The following is a 20,464-nucleotide window of genomic DNA, read 5'->3' on the forward strand; positions in this document are numbered from 1 at the left end:
AGCCGGTAAGGCAGCAGGTTCGGATGGTATTGCAGTGGAATTTATTAAAAAAGGGGGTGGCTGTATTGTTGACTGGTTGGTAAGGTTATTTAATGTATGTATGATTCATGGTGAGGTGCCTGAGGATTGGTGGAATGCTTGCATAGTGCCATTGTACAAAGGCAAAGGGGATAAGAGTGAGTGCTCAAATCACACAAACATATATATATATATATATATATATATATATATATATATATATATATATATATATATATATCCCTGGGGATAGGGGAGAAAGAATACTTCCCACGTATTCCCTGCGTGTCGTAGAAGGCGACTAAAAGGGGAGGGAGCGGGGGGGCTGGAAATCTTCCCCTCTCGTTTTTTTTTTTTTTTTTTTAGTTTTCCAAAACAAGGAACAGAGAAGGGGGCCAGGAGAGGATATTCCCTCCAAGGCCCAGTCCTCTGTTCTTAACGCTACCTCGCTAACGCGGGAAATGGCGAATAGTTTGAAAGAGAAAAAAGAGAATATATATATATATTTCGTAGGATCCACTCTGAAGAGGAGGTCCCTTCTGATTTTGAAGCAGTTCCACTGGAGGGGAATGCGCCAGATATCCTGAATTAACAGTAACAGCAGTATAGATCTTACCACATTCAGCATAACATATGAGCAAGCCTCCAATTTTACTGCCTATGTCATATGCTTTATGTAATTTTGGCTTACCAGCATCATAAAAAGCTCCCATTTTGTTTTAAAAGGGTTTCCATGTTTGACAAAAGAAAGGCAGATTTTACTATTATTTCCAGTACATGAAACTGAATAAAAATCAGAGACAAAAGTAACACAATATATATATTTCATTTTGTTATTACAAGTAATAATGGTAGGAAACTATTTTGATATTTCATTATCTGTTGCCTTCCACATCATAACTCATTTTTAGTGACAGGAAGGGGCTTGCTAGCTGACTAACAGTAATATTTTGCTGGCTGACGGGTAAAATCACTTACTCTCTTTCCAGTTAAGTTGGGAGAGAACTTTATGAGCAAGAAAAAGAAAATGTTACTTAGTACGGTGTCTTCAGTGTCTTGCTTTGTGAGAAGTACTTGCAAAGAGTATATCAGTAGCACTACTGTCTTACCACCTCTGCCTGCTTATCAGGGAATATGGAATGCTTCACATGTATTAGTTTCCACCTAATCACTGTTATCAGCTTTGCAATGATTTAGTGAAGCAATAACATCATGTACTGCAAAATCATACAAGTTCTGGAAAAATATGCTTGAAACTTGCATATTGTATCTTCCATCACTAGACTTTTCAAATTTATTATATATCTTTTTTTTAATGTAAATTCTTGTAACAAGAAGATTACCATCAATTGCACTTTGTGCTGACCATTCCTGTGTGATGCTGGAAGGATATTCTTTTGTTTACATTTTGTAAATTGCCTGTGAAGCCAGTTTGGCTGCATCTGTTGGATGTTTCAAAAAATTTATGTGATTGATATCTTAATGTTTTCTATCTCTGGGATTTTAAATTATTCATCCATTTGAAATTAGTGAGAACTATGAATAAAGGGATAAAAGAATAGCTGTTTTCAAAAGTATTTGTAAGCATATCTTTAGCAAATAACTGTAAAAGGATGGTACACATTTAGTTCATATTACGTGTTTGAAATATTTTCTGTTATCCAAGTTTGTTTCCCTAATTTTTGTGTCATGTAAGGAGCTGCACTTTCAGCAATAAATTTTGATATTTGACTCTATATATATGAATATATATGTGTGTGTGTGTGTGTGTGTGAGTGTGTGTGTGTGTGTGTGTGTGTATACACACATGTATGTACATACACGCCCATACACACACGTATTCACTGCATGTCGTAGAAGGCGACTAAAAGGGAAGGGAGCGGGGGGCTGGAAATCCTCCCCTCTCGTTTTTTTTTTAATTCTCCAAAAGAAGGGACAGAGAAGGGGGCCAGGTGAGGATATTCCCTCAAAGGTCCAGTCCTCTGTTCTTAACACAACCTCGCTTATGCGGGAGATGGCGAATAGTATGAAAGAAAGAAAGAAATATATATATTTTACCTACTTGCTAAGGTGTCTCTAATATGGAACTCTACAGTGCTCAGGAAATTGTCAACACCCAGTGGGAGGGGACCAAACGTCATAAAGAATGATGATGGTGTTTGTAAGTATGTTTTCCATGTACCTACCTATTAACTTATGAGTGCCTACAATGAAATTTTCAGAGATTTTGCCATGATGGCAAGGTTTGTACACAGCGCTTGCGACTTGGTTTTTCTTGCTGGATGATGCTGTGTTTCTCTAGTCACACCTCTCATCACCAATTTTGCATATCTATCTATTTGTGGTTTGCAAAGCAGTGTCTTCAACCAAGAGTCTAATATTTTTAATGTTTCTGTAATCGCTCAATGTATGTTCTATTAGTTCTATTAGTGCTGCATTAAGCAAGAGTTTTAGTTTCCTTGCCATGCCCTCATACTTTTCACCTGATATCTTTTAAGTATGTTCCCAGGTATTACATCAGATATAATGACCCTGTATCATCCTTGCTATATTGCTTTCAGGCTTGAAACAGTCCTTTTTGAATCATCCCAATTGCTGCCAAGCATATATCACCATGTGCCTCTACTTCATTCAAGACTGTAAAGTTCAAATTCTTCCAAATGCATAAGGTAATTCATATGTTCCAGTCCATGTTTTCTTTGCAAAGTATTTCTGTACTATAACTTGTTCATTCCAATTGCTTCAACCATACAACACGATAGTATTCAATTTTACTTCTTACATGCATATTGAATATCTTCATCATTAGTTTTCTCTCTTTTGCTGTGAAATTTCTCAGTATTATACAACTCACTGTTTGGTTTGAAAAAGTTAGCTTACATTCATGCTTTTCATTCATAATAATTTCTTTTCAATCTCTTCTCCTGTATGACCCTTGTAAACAGGTGCTGAAATATCGGTTTCATGTCTTACTTCCTACAATTTCTCTTCTTTATAATCCATAAGGTTCTCTGCCTATTTATATATACAATCCAGATATCGGCAGTTTTTCTTGGTGTTCATCATCTTACAGTTTTTATTACACCCATGTTATCTGCAAAACACATAATTATACTATAGCATCCTTATGTCTCATGCCATCATTATAAAGAGCAATGAAACTGATATGATTTCATATACAATCGCTTTGAACTTTTTTGTTGTTTAGAAACTCTGATCCATTTTCCTATCTTTCATTTTATGTTTTGTCTTGCCAATTTGTTTAGACATACATTACTCTACAGTTTACTATGTCATATGCTTCTCCAAAATTTACTTTCACATCTCTCTCATCACAGTTTCATATATCTCATTACAGTGAATTAGTTGTGCAATTTTACCTGGTACAGATCCATGCTGGTCTTCATTTATGTATTTGTTGCTAATGAGATGTTCCATTATGTCTTTCTTTACAACTCTCAAATATTTTCAATACTGTATGTACAATGTTAGGCCGACTGGTCTATATCATTTTGACGGCAAGTGGTATCCCCCTTTGTGTACTAGTGTTACATAAATCCTGGTATATCTACTATGTTAAACTTATCTATGAATTGTCTCAAAAGCATAGTGAGAGGTTTGACAATTATCTTCGTTGTCTTATTCATTAACAATGCTGGAATTCCATCAGTCCATGGTGCTGAGTTCTCTTTCAGTTACTTGATTCCTTCAAATATGTTTCTTTCTAATAAATTTACATAAGTACACATTCATTGTACTCACAATATATCACACTGTGGGGAAAGTCCCAACTATTTAAGGAATTTGTGTCCCGTGTCTTCACTGCAGTAGCTGAATCTTCAGCAAGAAGGGTCTAGCAATATGATGAAATGGTGTCTGTAATGTTGAAGAGAAGGATGGTGTTCAAAGTGCAGACAGGAAAAGGTAACTCGTTCATATCTGGGGTGTAGAGTTTCTGATGGGTAAATATCTGGCAGGGTGGTGATTAAGATGAGGGACAGGAGAAAGAATGCATCCCACCTATCTCCTGCATGTCACTGAAGAAGACTAATAAAAGGGAGGGTGGGGTCTAGAAATCCCCCTCTTCTGTATTATTTCTGAATGGGAGAACATGAGTCAAGCAAAGATTTTTCCTCAAAGCCTTAGTCATCAGTCCCAGGTGATTCTTACAAGCTGTAACACTAACCATTACACCCCATACATTTATGTTTTTACATGGGTGTTGCTGAAGGACAGATAAGTCATCTTAGATTTTAGTACCAACCACGATAATATCTTTCTTTTTTACTACTACATGCATTCATTGGTTTATTGTGCAAAAATTAAGTTATGCTAAATATCCTAAGAGAAGAGTAACTACATAATCTGTACTTCTGTGAGGCTACAACCATATTCTTTCTTTTACCTGATAGTCAATTATCAAGGGCAACCAAGAATGCATGTGTTAAAGATGAGTAAAACATCACTCTTACTTTTCAACTTCTGAGTTTTTCAAATCAATATGTATAAGTGCTTTTCTTTAACTATCTAACTCTTTTTGCCTTAATACCCATAAAACTGAGCAATGCTGCTTACAGTAAGCATATACACATCAGAGTATGTAAATCAAGTTTTACTATATATCACTTCATCATCAGGGGGCAGATGTAGCTCCTTTTCATACTTACCAAGACTGACTGCAGTACCACATATCAAGAGTATTCCAACAGGGGTAACACACTTCTTATTATGTGTAAGACTAGTTACATTACCTCTGTGAGCTCAAATTTATCTTATTCTTCATTCTCAAGATTCTGTCCTTACACATCAACCACAGGGATACAACATTGGTAAAAACAACCATGAAATTGACTATATAAGTTATATGTGGGCTGCTCACATAAAATGGCAACCTTTTCTTTAATAAATAAAGCTGTAAGTAAACACTAAGGAGTGCTCCCAAACTACCTGTGTTTAATGTTAGAGATTACTACTTTCCTTATGGAAAAACTGCTTTAACACAAAAGAGACTTTTTCCTCTGGACTATTAGGAATGCCCTTTAAATCCATCAAAAGATTATCTTGAAAATAATGCTTTCATAGAACAGGGAAAAAAATCTCAGCACAATTCTTAAATTATTTCTAAAGTCCTCCCACAGAGCTTCTATTGTCATTACCCTGCATCACTTTTCCTACCTGAAGCAACTCAACTATCAATTCACTGAGCCCAAACATCTCACACAACAGCCAACCAGTTAACAGAATCCTTAGAAATACCCTTCAAAAAGTCAAGGGAGAATAAAGTCTAATTACAGTAAGTTCTTTTCTAATAAAAATGCCATTCTCTAGAACAGAATATTACAGTAAAGAAATCACTGAAGATGGACCATCTTAAATAAAATTAAACAAACCAAATATAAAATGATTCTCTCGATATCATCCCCTAGGACCGACAAGAGATGTGTGACTATAATGAAGAATATTTGCATCACACACTTCCTTCTCCCATGAACAACTCAGATGAAAGAAACTTTACAAATATAGCCGAGTTAAAATCAGTGACATCAAAAAGTGAAAACATTACTAAAGCCAGATCAAACTAACTTCATATGAAGAGACATTTTGGTGCTACATGAAAAACTGAAAAACTATGATGCATGTACCCTACCTTTCGAAGACTGTAGTATCCATGACTGTAGTGCATATGTTCATGGCTTAAAGCAAATCAAATCAAATACAAAACAGCACTATCAAGTGTGTAGGTTCTGGAAAATGAAGAAAAAATCTAAGAACTAGTACTTCTCTTTAACAGCAATAAGATCTAACTAAAATAGGTCTAAAAAGACCTACAGCAATCAAAATATTACAAATTCTAACCTCCACTTCACATGAACAGGAACTAAGTCATAGAAGTGATCAACACAGAGGAGTATCCTGACAATGCACACAGAAATATTAATGTGTCTAAAATCCTAAAACTAAATTTCTATCACGAATACATGATGCATTAAATAAGCCTCTGATATCAAATCCCGATTAGACCTAATGAACAAAGGTGTTAAAACACCACCTGAATCAGCTGGACCTTGAAGACTGAAGTAAATACTTTAGACTGATGACAAATTCAACAATTTTTACTCATTTCTGTTGTGATGCATTTCCTCAAATGGATAACACATGCCTCAGATGTAACAGGAAAGAGGACAAGTACCCTAGCCCTGCTCAGAAGTATTAAAGTTAAGTTCACCTTCAGAAAAGGTAAAGGTGGACTAAAAGGAACAGAAAGCATCAGAAACCCAACCAGAAATCAATGAACCCTATGAAACCTAAATATCCAGAAAAGAAATTTCACCGAGCTCTCACAACATAAGGGCTTGTATCAGTCTTCCTTAAGTCAAGGAAAAATAAATCATGAGCTTTTAAAAAGATTCCAGCTGTCACCCTCAGCTTTATAAAAGACAACTGATGCCATTCTGAAACTGGGATATGGTACATCTACCAAGTAGCCAAAAAAACTCCAAGGATCAGTCAGTCAAACTTCATCATACATCAAAATACTGAACTCTATCATCAGGGTAGGAAAAATCATCCCTTTCCTAATATCAATACTATACAGTATGAAAAAATCTAAGCAAGTAATGACACATGAAATTTAATTTTCACTTCATTAAAGCCTGATTCTGTAATGAAATATATTCCACATGGAAAAATATTGACAAAATACATGGGTACAAACTTTGTAATAGTTCTAATCTTTTAAAGTGAAAAGTACTGGAATCGAGGAAAGTCTAAAAGGCATACTTATGAACATCCACTATCAACACAAAATGAAAGGCAAAGTACAGGCTGAGTATCCTTTACCCAAAATGAAAGGCAAAGTACAGGTTGAGTATCCCTTACCCGAAATGAATGGCAAAGTACAGGTTGAGTATCGCTTACCCGAAATGCCTGGGACCAGAAGTGTTTCAGATTTTGGATTTTTTTCAAATTTTGGAATATTTATATATACATGATGAGATATCTTGGGGATGGGACCCAAGTCTAAACACAAAATCCATTTTTGTTTTATATACTTCTTATACACATAGCCTGAAGGTAATTTACACTATTTTTGATAATTCTGCGTGTGAAACAAAATTTGTGTAACACTGAACCATTAAGGTGTCAGAATCTCAGCTGCCCATGTAGTCAATCTGTGGTTATTTGGCACAATCTCCATCCTTGACTCTGAATTCATATGCCACTGATAAGCACTCATTTTCTTACACTGATTCACACATAAGTACTTAGCTGTTAAAAAATATGAAATACATTGAAAAACTGTGTTTAGGTGTGGAATTTTCAGCTCAAAAAGTTTTGGATTTTGGAGCATTTTGGATTACGGATTAGGGATGCTTAACCTGTACTTTTTAAACCTTAAAAAACCAAGCCTGGAAATTCAACGAGATTCCATGGGCCAGGGTAATAAAAAAAATTCAACATAATTTAGGGGACAGGGAAGAAAGAATACTTCCCACATATTCCTAGCACATCACAGAAGGCAACAAAATGGGTGGGAGCAGAGGGCTGGAAACCCTCTCTCCTTGTATTCAAATTTCTAAAAGTTGAAACAGAAAGAGGAACCAGGCAAGGAGTGCTCATCCTTCTCAAAGGCTCAGGTTGAGGTGTCTGAATTTGTGGATGTAACCAAGCTAAGAAGGAAGAAATATGCATTATGTTTGAGGAAAAGAACCTAAATGATTGATCTCTGGACGAAACAAAGCTAAAGGTGACTGGGGAAAGAATGGTGTGACATAGTTTTTAGGGTAAAGTCAGATGATGTTACAGGAATGTGCAAAGACTGTAATAAAATGAGCCCTACACTGATCTTGGTGATTATTAGTGCTTATGAACCTGCAAATGAGAAGACAACGAAAGAGAGAAGAGTGTTTTGAGAAAAGTTGAGTGAATAATAAGCAGTCCTGATGCAAGGGACTGAATATTAATGACAGGTGATTTGAATGCATAAATAGGCAATGTAAAAGTTGAAGGTATAACTGGAGGGGTAAGGGGTACCCGATGTTGTGAATAAAAATTATAAAACAGTACATTTCCCCATATCTAATAATACTTTTCTCATCTTTTTCCCGCCGGCAGTTGAGTTAGATGAAGATGTGGGTCGTAAGGTGCCTTCTACTTCAACATCCAGTTGCTACCGCTAATTTATGCCCAAGCAGAAGATAACCTCATCATGTACCATTAGGTGTTCTGTTATTTGTCCTCTGCATGAACTTCCATGTACATCTTTACACATCTTTTGCACATTTCTGGTACTTTTTACATATTTTACATACTTTTACTAGTTTCATTATCTATAGACAACTTATCAAGAATACATGAAGAAATTCATTATCAGGAATAAATAAACAACTTTATCTGCACTAAAAATGTGCACACTTATACCCCAGTCATCATTTCTTTTGTTCTACAATGAACTACAAGAGTTAGCACCAACATCTGGCTTCCCATTTAGATGCTTTATGCACCATACACTCTCTTGAAGTCCTGTGGGGAACTGTGATGCATAATACATTTTCTAGCTGTGGCAGTATGCTGCTATTGATTTCTCAAGATGTTTGGTGGAAACACACATCATTTTGGATTTTAAACAGAGGCTGGGAGCTTTATTCATCATGTAATGAAGGGAGCAGGGTCATAAGTCTTGTCCATGATGAAGAGAGCAGTCTAAGGGTTAACATCTCTATATTTGTCCATCATAAAAAAAAAATATGATACACAAAAGTTTGTGGTAAGCACCTATAAGTATGGGATTTAAGAAAGCAAAAAAGATGCCCAGCTTTAGGAAGACCTTTACTTTCCATATTCAAAGAAATAATCACAAGACCATTCAATATCAGTGGCAACAGAATAGAATCTATCAATGACGTCTGGATCAACACAAGACCTATTGAAACAAATGAGCAGTACAGTAATCTTAACAAACAAGGCAGACACTCACCAGCAACTATAGTATAGAACAAGCCATCACATAATGAGGCAGATGACAAACAAATGTTATCTCAAAGGGACTTGCAGACAGGAAGTATAGCTAAATTTCACTCCACAGTTGTTCCTTCCAAAGTGCACATAATTTCAATCCACAGTTGTTCCAAAGTGCACACAATCCTTACTAAAAAATATCCATAAAAGGCATACATCATAAGCTCATCAGGTTCTAGAAGCCACAAACAAGAAACAATAAGAAAACTCCATGTGAATATATTCAAACCAATTATACTTTAGCTTCTCTACAGCAGAGGAAACTGAGCATCAAGTTGACCAATGTGAAGAGATAGATGAGCTGCAGCACATAGCCATTGTGGTGTAAATGATTGCAATAGGAGTACAAATCTGTTTTTATTCAAATTTTGAATTTCATAAATGATAATTCTAGCTCTTATTTTCTATTCTGGCAGGATCAATTGATCTGACAAGCATCAACAAGTGTAATCCTTCCCCATTCATATATAATACCTTTATACACTTGAACACCTTACATATCTGAAAGGAAATAAGGTTATCAGCTTTGAAAGAGCATAAAAACATGGAGTCATGGCAAGGGAAGTGAAAACTTTTAGATTGAAAGGTAATGCATTTAATATCCTACACAGTTGGTTTAATAGTGGACAATACTTCACATTAACAACATATGACTGCCTATCACACTTAGAAGAAAGCTGTATATACAATGAGGGAACTTATAAAGATGAAAGTCATTATGTGAAAATTGCAGTTGAAACAACTGAATCTGAAATTACTGAAAGCTCACATCGCCATCTGCCAGGTCATCCAGTGTGTATGATGATCTTTAGTTTTTCTTAGAAATTAAAGCAGGGTTTTGAATCTTGTATTTTGTGAAAATTAAAAAAGTACATCAAAAAATTTACCAACATGGCTGTTACCTTTGTTCGACAACTAGCAAATAAAATAATCTTTCAGTTAAATTTTTGAACCAAGCTCTCTTACACAGAGCAAAAAAATGGTCTATAATGATAAAATCCATGAAATTTGTATGTATTCATATACATTATCAGAGAACTTACCAGTAGAACAGCATCTGTAAGAAAATAAATTAACAAAAAATAAAAATCTTTAGAAATCAACCATAGAAAAATAGTTTGCAAAACCAAATATAAATATCTCTGATCCATCCAAGGGATAGGTCTTCTGCATTAATACCCTGACAGAGAAGGCTGCCACATCCTCAAACATGCTTGCCATAAAAGATGGCATTTTACTAGATGTGGTTCTACCTTTCTGGTTGTCAATACTGAGAACTAATATTTCAAAGTTTCTTATATCAACCATGAAAAAAGCCACACACACACACACACACACACACATAATAACCACCATAAAATGTAATCTAAATGCTTCAGAGTACTAATTCAAGGACCTGCTTTTTCTTGAACTGTAAAATGTAATCAACAAAAAAAACAAAAGTACAGTATGAGCACAAAAAAGTCCTCAATATGTAAACTCTATATAGCAAGCTGTCAGGAGGTTATGGAGCAAACACAGTACCACGTATACTTGATTCTAAGACTTCTATCAAAGATTTGACATTGCATTTCTGATATAAAAGCAGCTTCAGTTATCACACTCCAAGTCATCCAACTGCTCCCTCCTCTTATCTAATGAAACTTCTTTATACACCAATATCACTAAATATCATATAATCTACTAACTTTACTGTGATATTTACACATCCATATTTAATCTAGATCTAATTATAAACCTTTATCTACATTTACTAAGGCATGTTTTATAAGAAAATTCAAACATACAATTTCAGAAAGTAAGCTAATCATTCAGGGTATCATACAGCTGTTATCACAGTAAACCAAAAGTATTCAGAACTCATAAGATGAGGAAGGGTGTAAATGCTCAAAATCATCCACGCTACACTTTTTCAAGATTACTGCTATCTTGGTATCCTTGCTTTCTTTTATTACAGTGCTATACTGTTCTCATAAATCTAATAGACAACTTGACACAAAACACTACTTCCATCAAAAACTATTTCATAATTCATCTTTTTATAAAATCAGCCCATACAACCAAAGAACAACTTCCCAAAGCACACAAAAGTACAACACTTCATCCAAATATTATGCATAAAAACAAAATCATTACCAATTTTCATGATCTAAATAACCATGATTCAAACTGTCAACCATTTACACAAATCCAGGCAAGTTAAATCTCTACATGTACTCCCTTCTTCCATGTGAATTCTAAAGAAGTAACGATAATTGTAAATCAGTAATTTTCACGAGTGTAAAAAACAACAACAGCAAGCTAGCAAGGAACCATTAGCCAATTCCACTGTTTCATTTATGCATGCATATCAGCAGCAGCCTAAAAAATATGAAAAAAGTTAAGTTTCCCCTCACCAACTTCTGCTTCATCTTCTCTACACACAACTTACAAACTCTTTTAAACTTGTTTGATGTATTGTCTTTTACCTTCCAAATTGACAATTGTGGTGAAATTTCTAATACAAACGAAAAGCGAACGCATCCACATATTACACTTAATAAGACATAACTTACATAAAAAGTTTATACCTATCTTATGCACATCATGTACAAGGCAGTTAAAAAACAGATATTTCCAAATTTACTTTTCATAACTATCTATCTACATCCTATATATAATACCACTATTCAGCAGAACAGCATATGAAGTCTCCATGCATACTAATCCCTCCACAATATCAAACACTACTCCATTCTTACAGATCGCTAATATCTCTACCGTTCCCCTTTACAACTGGCTTCCAGTTTTCTCTCCCTTCTTTCATCTTGTTCATATGCAATCACCATCCATTCTTTCTATTTGCCCCAATCATCCTACTACCCTATCTCTTCTCTTCCATGAATCACTACTCTACTCCTTACATTTTTCAACATATTCTAGTCTATTACAATGATCATAACTTTACTTTTGAGTATGACCAAATTACTGACTACTGGGATAGTCTGCCAACTTGTTTTATGTGTAATAAACTCCAACATGAATAATTCTAGAATTATTATAGATAAGTAAATCTCTAATGAGAATTTTTAGGCATGCTTTCTTAATAAACACAACAGATGAGATCCATGTACCAGTTTCCTAAAAAGAACCATGGTTTTGAACTAATTCATCAAATTCCTTAAACTGTGGTTTCATGATTGGCAACCTCGAAAGTCATGCTCTGGCTGCAAATGATTTCAAACTTTGTGACAGTAAGTGCCAAAAATCATGCCTCATACAAGATACTGTTGAGAACAGGAGCCCTATGAGGGCATCATCTCCAAGAACAGCTTTTCATTTTGTATTTTCAATAAATTACATCTTTAACAATTCCTTTCATTGTTAAAATCATTGTGCAATGTCTTATCACTTTGAATCCCATCTCACCACACCACCTCACTGCATGCTTTAAATAACCATGGGGTACACCACGCCCATGCCTCACCGTATGCACCTAACAGGTACTGGATACACTATACCCCTAACTTACTGCATGTCTCAGTGTACGCCTTTGCCCTAAAATACTGTAGCATTCAAAATATAACATGCATTCATACTCATTAATATCACTTTCAATGCTTATCAAAGTACACTTTTCCACCTCAAACAATTAGAAGTGAAATGAACAAAATACCTTTACTATCAGTCTTCACTTTTCAAAATGCTTTTATCATAAAAGATAAAACAGTTTAAAATGAAATACTCCTCTGCCCATATATAATGTACTGGGATAGTGCCATTTCTCAAATTCAGCAATTTCTGATTAACAAATTTTGGTTACAAGACCATTAATTCCTAACACATTGAAGATAATGCACACAAGAAATATAAAGTTATAAATGACTGAGCTCCTAACGCATGTTGCCACTCACGCATGACCACTATGATTCCAAAACAGATAACCATACAATCAATAAAAAATATGTTTAGATTACTGTTAGGAGCAATTTAGTATAAAACAAGAAACCAATAGTATCAAAACAACTGTTGAAAAAGTCTTCCCAGTACAACCTAGTTCTACGATCTAATTCATCACAGGGACTTCAAAACAGAAATCCTTCTACTGATATATGCTACCAAATCTACAAACTTATCTCTTCAATCTTATTAGTTTCAAAGACAAGTCACAGGCACCTCATCCATACCAACACCTCACCCATTTCAAAGAGCAAATGCTAAGTAGCTGGTGACTGTTATTAACTGATGCTCATCATGGGAAAGGAATACATATCAAACAGCCATACTATGGGGTGTGTTACCTCACTCAAGGTATGAAGGTCTCCCACAAATGATGCACAATGCTGAGGGATCCTGAAACAAGAAGTACAAACTGGTTATTCAAAAGTAGTAGTTAAGAATCAAAACAGTAATGTTTCATATAATTACAATAAAGCACTGTTTCATATACGTAAAAGTAAGAAATAAAAACTTCCAGTGTTATTTTTGCATTCTATACACAACAATCAAATTATCTGCACCTTAAAGTCATCCCAGTTCATTTCAAAAGATGCCACCACAATGTTTATCTTAAGTATGCTATGTGACATGATATTACTCTATTGTGAGGCAACAATCGATGAACAATAAACTTTTCTTTTCTTTCTTTCAAACTATTCGCCATTTCCCGCGTTAGCGAGGTAGCGTTAAGAACAGAGGACTGGGCCTTGGAGGGAATATCCTCACCTGGCCCCCTTCTCTGTTCCTTGTTTTGGAAAATTAAAAAAAAAAAAATGAGAGGGGAAGATTTCCAGCCCCCCGCTCCCTCCCCTTTTAGTCGCCTTCTACGACACGCAGGGAATACGTGGGAAGTATTCTTTCTCCCCTATCCCCAGGGATATATACATATATATATATATATATACATACATATATATATACATATATATATATATATATATATATATATATATATATATATATATATATATATATATATTTTTTTTTTTTTATACTTTGTCGCTGTCTCCCGCGTTTGCGAGGTAGCGCAAGGAAACAGACGAAAGAAATGGCCCAACCCCCCCCCCCCCCATACACATGTACATACACACGTCCACACACGCAAATATACATACCTACACAGCTTTCCATGGTTTACCCCAGACGCTTCACATGCCTTGCTTCAATCCACTGACAGCACGTCAACCCCTGTATACCACATGACTCCAATTCACTCTATTTCTTGCCCTCCTTTCACCCTCCTGCATGTTCAGGCCCCGATCACACAAAATCTTTTTCACTCCATCTTTCCACCTCCAATTTGGTCTCCCTCTTCTCCTCGTTCCCTCCACCTCCGACACATATATCCTCTTGGTCAATCTCTCCTCACTCATTCTCTCCATGTGCCCAAACCATTTCAAAACACCCTCTTCTGCTCTCTCAACCACGCTCTTTTTATTTCCACACATCTCTCTTACCCTTACGTTACTTACTCGATCAAACCACCTCACACCACACATTGTCCTCAAACATCTCATTTCCAGCACATCCATCCTCCTGCGCACATCTCTATCCATAGCCCACGCCTCGCAACCATACAGCATTGTTGGAACCAATATTCCCTCAAACATACCCATTTTTGCTTTCCGAGATAATGTTCTCGACTTCCACACATTTTTCAAGGCTCCCAAAATTTTCGCCCCCTCCCCCACCCTATGATCCACTTCCGCTTCCATGGTTCCATCCGCTGACAGATCCACTCCCAGATATCTAAAACACTTCACTTCCTCCAGTTTTTCTCCATTCAAACTCACCTCCCAATTGACTTGACCCTCACCCCTACTGTACCTAATAACCTTGCTCTTATTCACATTTACTCTCAACTTTCTTCTTCCACACACTTTACCAAACTCAGTCACCAGCTTCTGCAGTTTCTCACATGAATCAGCCACCAGCGCTGTATCATCAGCGAACAACAATTGACTCACTTCCCAAGCTCTCTCATCCCCAACAGACTTCATACTTGCCCCTCTTTCCAGGACTCTTGCATTTACCTCCCTTACAACCCCATCCATAAACAAATTAAACAACCATGGAGACATCACACACCCCTGCCGCAAACCTACATTCACTGAGAACCAATCACTTTCCTCTCTTCCTACACGTACACATGCCTTACATCCTCGATAAAAACTTTTCACTGCTTCTAACAACTTGCCTCCCACACCATATATTCTTAATACCTTCCACAGAGCATCTCTATCAACTCTATCATATGCCTTCTCCAGATCCATAAATGCTACATACAAATCCATTTGCTTTTCTAAGTATTTCTCACATACATTCTTCAAAGCAAACACCTGATCCACACATCCTCTACCACTTCTGAAACCGCACTGCTCTTCCCCAATCTGATGCTCTGTACATGCCTTCACCCTCTCAATCAATACCCTCCCATATAATTTACCAGGAATACTCAACAAACTTATACCTCTGTAATTTGAGCACTCACTCTTATCCCCTTTGCCTTTGTACAATGGCACTATGCACGCATTCCGCCAATCCTCAGGCACCTCACCATGAGTCATACATACATTAAATAACCTTACCAACCAGTCAACAATACAGTCACCCCCTTTCTTAATAAATTCCACTGCAATACCATCCAAACCTGCTGCCTTGCCGGCTTTCATCTTCCGCAAAGCTTTTACTACCTCTTCTCTGTTTACCAAATCATATATACATATATACATATATATATGTATAACAATAAACTATTATACAAAATAATGGATTTGGTTGCCCCTCGATTCTGGGCCCCAAAAATTATTCAATGAAGAAATGTTTACTACAGTTGAAAAATAGTCTTAAAACTATGGATATACTAACCACCTATCTATATCTCTGATGCCTGTTCCTCAAGAAATGCCTATCAAGGGGAAGGCCACAGCAAAAGTGTCGACACTTATCCCTGTCCTAACATGCCTCCCTCGCTGGCTCATATCATTCCATGCATTCTTCAACCATTTCTCTCCTTCCATTAACCTTCCACTCTATTTCCCCGTAACACATGTCTTCCTCTCACACTAACCCCTTTAATCATATAATCTCCTTATAAGCTCCCCATCATGCATTCTTTCCAAATGCCAACACTGCCTCCAAGGACAAATAAACTTGACACCAAATATCTGTCCAACTAAAGTTATTGCATAATCTGTTATGCTGAAAAGACATCTACAGAATAATGAAGGTTTTAAAGAAAGTAAAACTATTTCTCTACTGAAGACAAGTATCTCCTACATTACGTGGGCTGGAAGTGGAGGGGCTAGAAACCCTCCCGTTATTGTACTTCAACATCTGAAGGGACACCTAAAAAACAAATCTGAAGACGAAGCCAAGAGAGGAGTGCTCATCCTTCTTTAAAGGATCAAGCTGGGTGGGTTGTCTGCATGTGTATGGTTGTAACAAGATGAGAAGAAAGGAGAGATAGGTAGAATGTTTGAGAAAAAGGACCTGAATGTTCTGGAACTCAATAAAACAAAGATCACGGATAAGGGGAAAGAATGGTTTGGGAACATCTATCAGGTAAAGTCTGGGGTTATTGCAAGGGCGAGCTAAGAGGTAGCACTCCTCAAAACTGATGGAAGTGTAATAGAATGTAAGGAAGTAAATACCTGGTGAAGCCTTTAGAGGTCTTCTACCCACAAAGCCTGGGCTGGGCTCAGGCTGTTGAGCTGAGTTGTTAGTAAACTAAGATGGTGGAAGCTGCAGCCTGCACGCTCCTTATAACCCGTACAGCCTGATTGGTTTGGTACACTTTGCAGATACTTGTCCAGAGCACTTATCAAACTTCTCTACCATGCATCCCATGGTGTTTCTGATGACAGCAGGCAGGGTGTAAATGTTCCTAAGTCGTCCGTTTGTTTCTTGTGTACAGCTGAGACATCTTGGAGACCACAGGAAACACCTGAGGTCTCTCATCACAGAATTAGAATGTTCCTTTCACTTCTGGTGTTTGAGAGATCATGAAACATAAATCAAAATGCCTGGACGTTTTTCCTTATCAACTTGTTTGTTTCTACCATCTACATATGCCTTAGGAGCTCTTTCAAATGTCTAGGAGCAAACAGGGTCCATAGTCTAGTCTTCTTGATGCATTTTTGGTATATCTTTTCTACATAAAAATATTTTCCCATAAGTCTTAGGTAATGGATGTTTAAGATATTTTCTCCTTTTGAGCATACCACACCTTTGCATTTCAAAAGTAGTATTCTAAAAAGTCTTACATGCCTGCTGTGCCTGAAGGATATTAGGTGACTTTTCCGAATGTAAGGCTCATGCTTCAGAATGTAAGGCCCATGCTTCCAAATGTAAGATGAGGACCATATCTTCTAGGATTTATGATATTAAGATGAAGATATACCTCTCCCATCTGCACTCCAAGGAGTAGAGCCTCAGAGATTTCAACTGTTCCCAGTAATTTGATCCTTCCCTCATTAACGAGGGCTGTGACTCATTAATGAGGGCTGTGAAAGATGCTTTCTCATTACATGCTTTCTTATTTTGTAATTTTGGCTGCCTTGTAGGATAATGTTAGAGTACGGCAATATTCAATTTCCTTCTAAATCTATGTGATTTCTATGATGGCACTAAACTGGAACTTTACGCACACTAGACCCCTGCAAAGCCATCCTCAGATAAACATGTTGATCGTGACCACACGATACAACCCGACGAAACCCACTGGTTAGGGGTCATGGCCCGAAAAAAATTTCCAAAAAGATCCTTCCCCCCCTCATCCAAACCCTCATTTAAACCCACCTGACTAGTCCCTTAAGCTCAAGGTCCCAGCCCACACCCACGCCAAACCCTTCCCCAATTTCCAGCTCCATGCAAGATGCCTTAGCCCCAGATCTATGTCTGAAGCCACCAACCGACTTGTGTCTGATCCCCCAGCCCAAGATCCCTGTCCGACCCCCCCCCCCCCCCCCCCAGCCGAAAACCCTGCCCAATCCCCAAGCCCAAGATACTTGCCCGGCTTCCTAGCCCCAAATCCCAGCCCAATCCCTCAAGCCAAGACCCCTACCCGACTCCCAATCCCCTTACCCAACCTCTAGTTTCAGATCCCTGCCTGATGCCTAGCCCCAACCCCCCAACCCGATCCCCATAGACCCCAGACAACGTCCCCCTGCTGGACTGGGTTGGGCTGGTGAGAGTGGAAGCCCAGACCCCATACAATATGGCCCTCCTGTCTTAACCACCGGGGCTGCGAGATGACATTGTTGCTGACGTAAATAAAACCAAGGAAGATGGGAGGGGGAGATTAGTATGAGCAAGTTCCCCCCAACACAAACATTCCTCACAAATACAGACACACACACACACAAACACCCCCCGCGCCTTCTATCAGTGCTGACGCAGATCCCAGCCCCTTCTCCAGTTCCCACGCCACGCATGGGGCCGTTTAATACCTCATGGCCCTTGTGTTGCGTCCAGTTCTCGAGGACATGCTGGACAATACACTAAAATAATAAAATGTGTGACGCCACCAACCTGACTGGGTTTCGGGACGTATATTTGCTATGGTACAACCAAGGGTCGACACTCCTGCTGGTGGAGCACAACACCAACAAACAATTACTCTCTCGCTAACTGTACCTCACTACACAACTGATAGATAGTTATATTGGCCATTTTATTAGGCATTTATTCACTGGAAATTAAAAATCTATTCCATATGTTTATCATTTGGGGAAAAAAAACATTGAAAAAGCAATTACTGGCTATATTTTGTGCGCATGCGCAGAGATTAGTGTTATATGCAACATATAGATGGCACAGTAAAATGGTTCATCTGTATATATGTTGGCGAACTTTTAAGGTGTTATAATGCTAATGATAATACTGATCTCCATCCAGGAACAATATTTTGTTATGTGCAGCAGAGCGAAATAAAATCTTATTCAAATATAGGCATCATGTATCACAAGGGTCTGTTTATACAAACTGCTAAATGATTTGAATTTGTAGATACATACATGTACAACCTACATCTAGAGTGTTTAATTGTATAAGAAAAGTCTGTTGTCAGATCTGTCACAATGTCACACACTTGCGTGACCAGATCTGATGGCCATACTGTTACATCTATCGTGAGCTGGTCTAATGGCCACACTGCAACGTCGAGTGTCGTGAGTGGGTAGATGTGATAGCCTCGTTGTGTGACAGTGAATGTCGTTATCAGAGCTACTCGTGGGCAGGCCTGATGCTGGCCACACTGTCACACCAGACCTGATGCTGGCCACACCGTCACACCAGACCTTATGCTGGCCACACGGCCAATCCTCGAGTGGTCAGTCTCCACACACAAACTGTGAGAAGCAGCAGCCGAACACGTGCCACGGGTCCAAACCCTGAGGGTGGACACACGTGCAGACACCACACGAGAACAATGGCCAAAATAATACCTGTAGAAGAAAGAGAGAGAGAGAGAGAGAGAGAGAGAGAGAGAGAGAGAGAGAGAGAGAGAGAGAGAGAGAGAGAGAGAGAGAGAGAGAGAGAGAGAGAGACTCATCACGTTAATCTTCCACGATCACAAACAGCTGGTGTCAGGACCCAGTGGTCTGCTGCTGCTGCTGCAGCTGGAATTCCTTTGTATAGGGAGAGGGAAGGTTGGAGAGGAGGGGTGGCGGTGGCGGCGTCAGGAAAATCAATGAGAGGGAAGAATTCTGATTTCACTCTAGTTAAGAGAGAGATGGGGGATGAACCACCCCACCAGATGTGGGAGAGGTTGACAAAGAGGATATATGTGTAAGAACTGGAGGCACACGGGGTACGAGGAAACCAATTTGGAGATGAAAGGATAAAGCGAAAATTATTTTGAATGATTGGGGGCCTGGACATGCAGTGGGGTGAAAGGCGTGCACGGGACAGAATGAACTGGAACGATGTGGTATTCAGGGGAGGGTAGGGGTGAAGGGGATGTAATGTTAATGGACTGAAGTGGGGCATATATATGTAGGTTAGGGAAATAAATCCCTGCATAGCTACTAAACCACGCTACTCTGCAAACACAAACGTTTTATCAGTTTGCACTGTTGGTTAATGTCCACATAAATTAGGTTTGGGAATATCATGTAACGAATATGTAGCCTGGAGACCAGCAGGGGTTGATGTGTGTGTGTGTGTAAAGATTTGCCCAACCCGTTTTCGGGTCTACCATTACAAGCACAGTTCGGGTGTGCGCATTCGTGGTGCCATTACTGGCACAGGGAAACCCAGCTGTGTCATGTAGGTGGATATGTGTGTTGTGTAAAAATGTGAAGAATTGCTTAATTTCAAATATATATCAATTCATGATAGCTTTTTGAGTTGAAAACCTTAAGTTAGGAGACGAAATAGTTTGTGATTATCATCAGTAGAAATCGATATGTGAACGTACATCTTTAAAAAAAATCCCGGTTTTATCATT

The 20,464-nt window shown here is 38.0% G+C and overlaps 1 protein-coding gene across 4 annotated transcripts in view; it reads right to left on the reverse strand.

Annotated features, from left to right (window-relative positions):
* The window catches only part of LOC139766520 (uncharacterized), a 57,856-nt gene extending 39,240 nt beyond the window's left edge, over nt 1-18,616 (reverse strand). The window contains exons 1-2 of one of the 4 annotated variants that reach the window (XM_071695272.1): nt 18,547-18,616; nt 13,317-13,368 (exon numbers count right to left, since the gene is read on the reverse strand). The gene's annotated coding sequence lies outside the window, so the exon portion shown is untranslated. The remainder of the gene's footprint in view (nt 1-13,316; nt 13,369-18,546) is intronic. The other 3 variants (XM_071695269.1, XM_071695267.1, XM_071695266.1) reach the window with 3 other exon arrangements.
* Nucleotides 18,617-20,464: the final 1,848 nt, after the last annotated feature.

The sequence above is a fragment of the Panulirus ornatus genome, chromosome 58 (genome assembly GCF_036320965.1).
Source record: "Panulirus ornatus isolate Po-2019 chromosome 58, ASM3632096v1, whole genome shotgun sequence".
Lineage (NCBI taxonomy): Eukaryota > Metazoa > Arthropoda > Malacostraca > Decapoda > Palinuridae > Panulirus > Panulirus ornatus.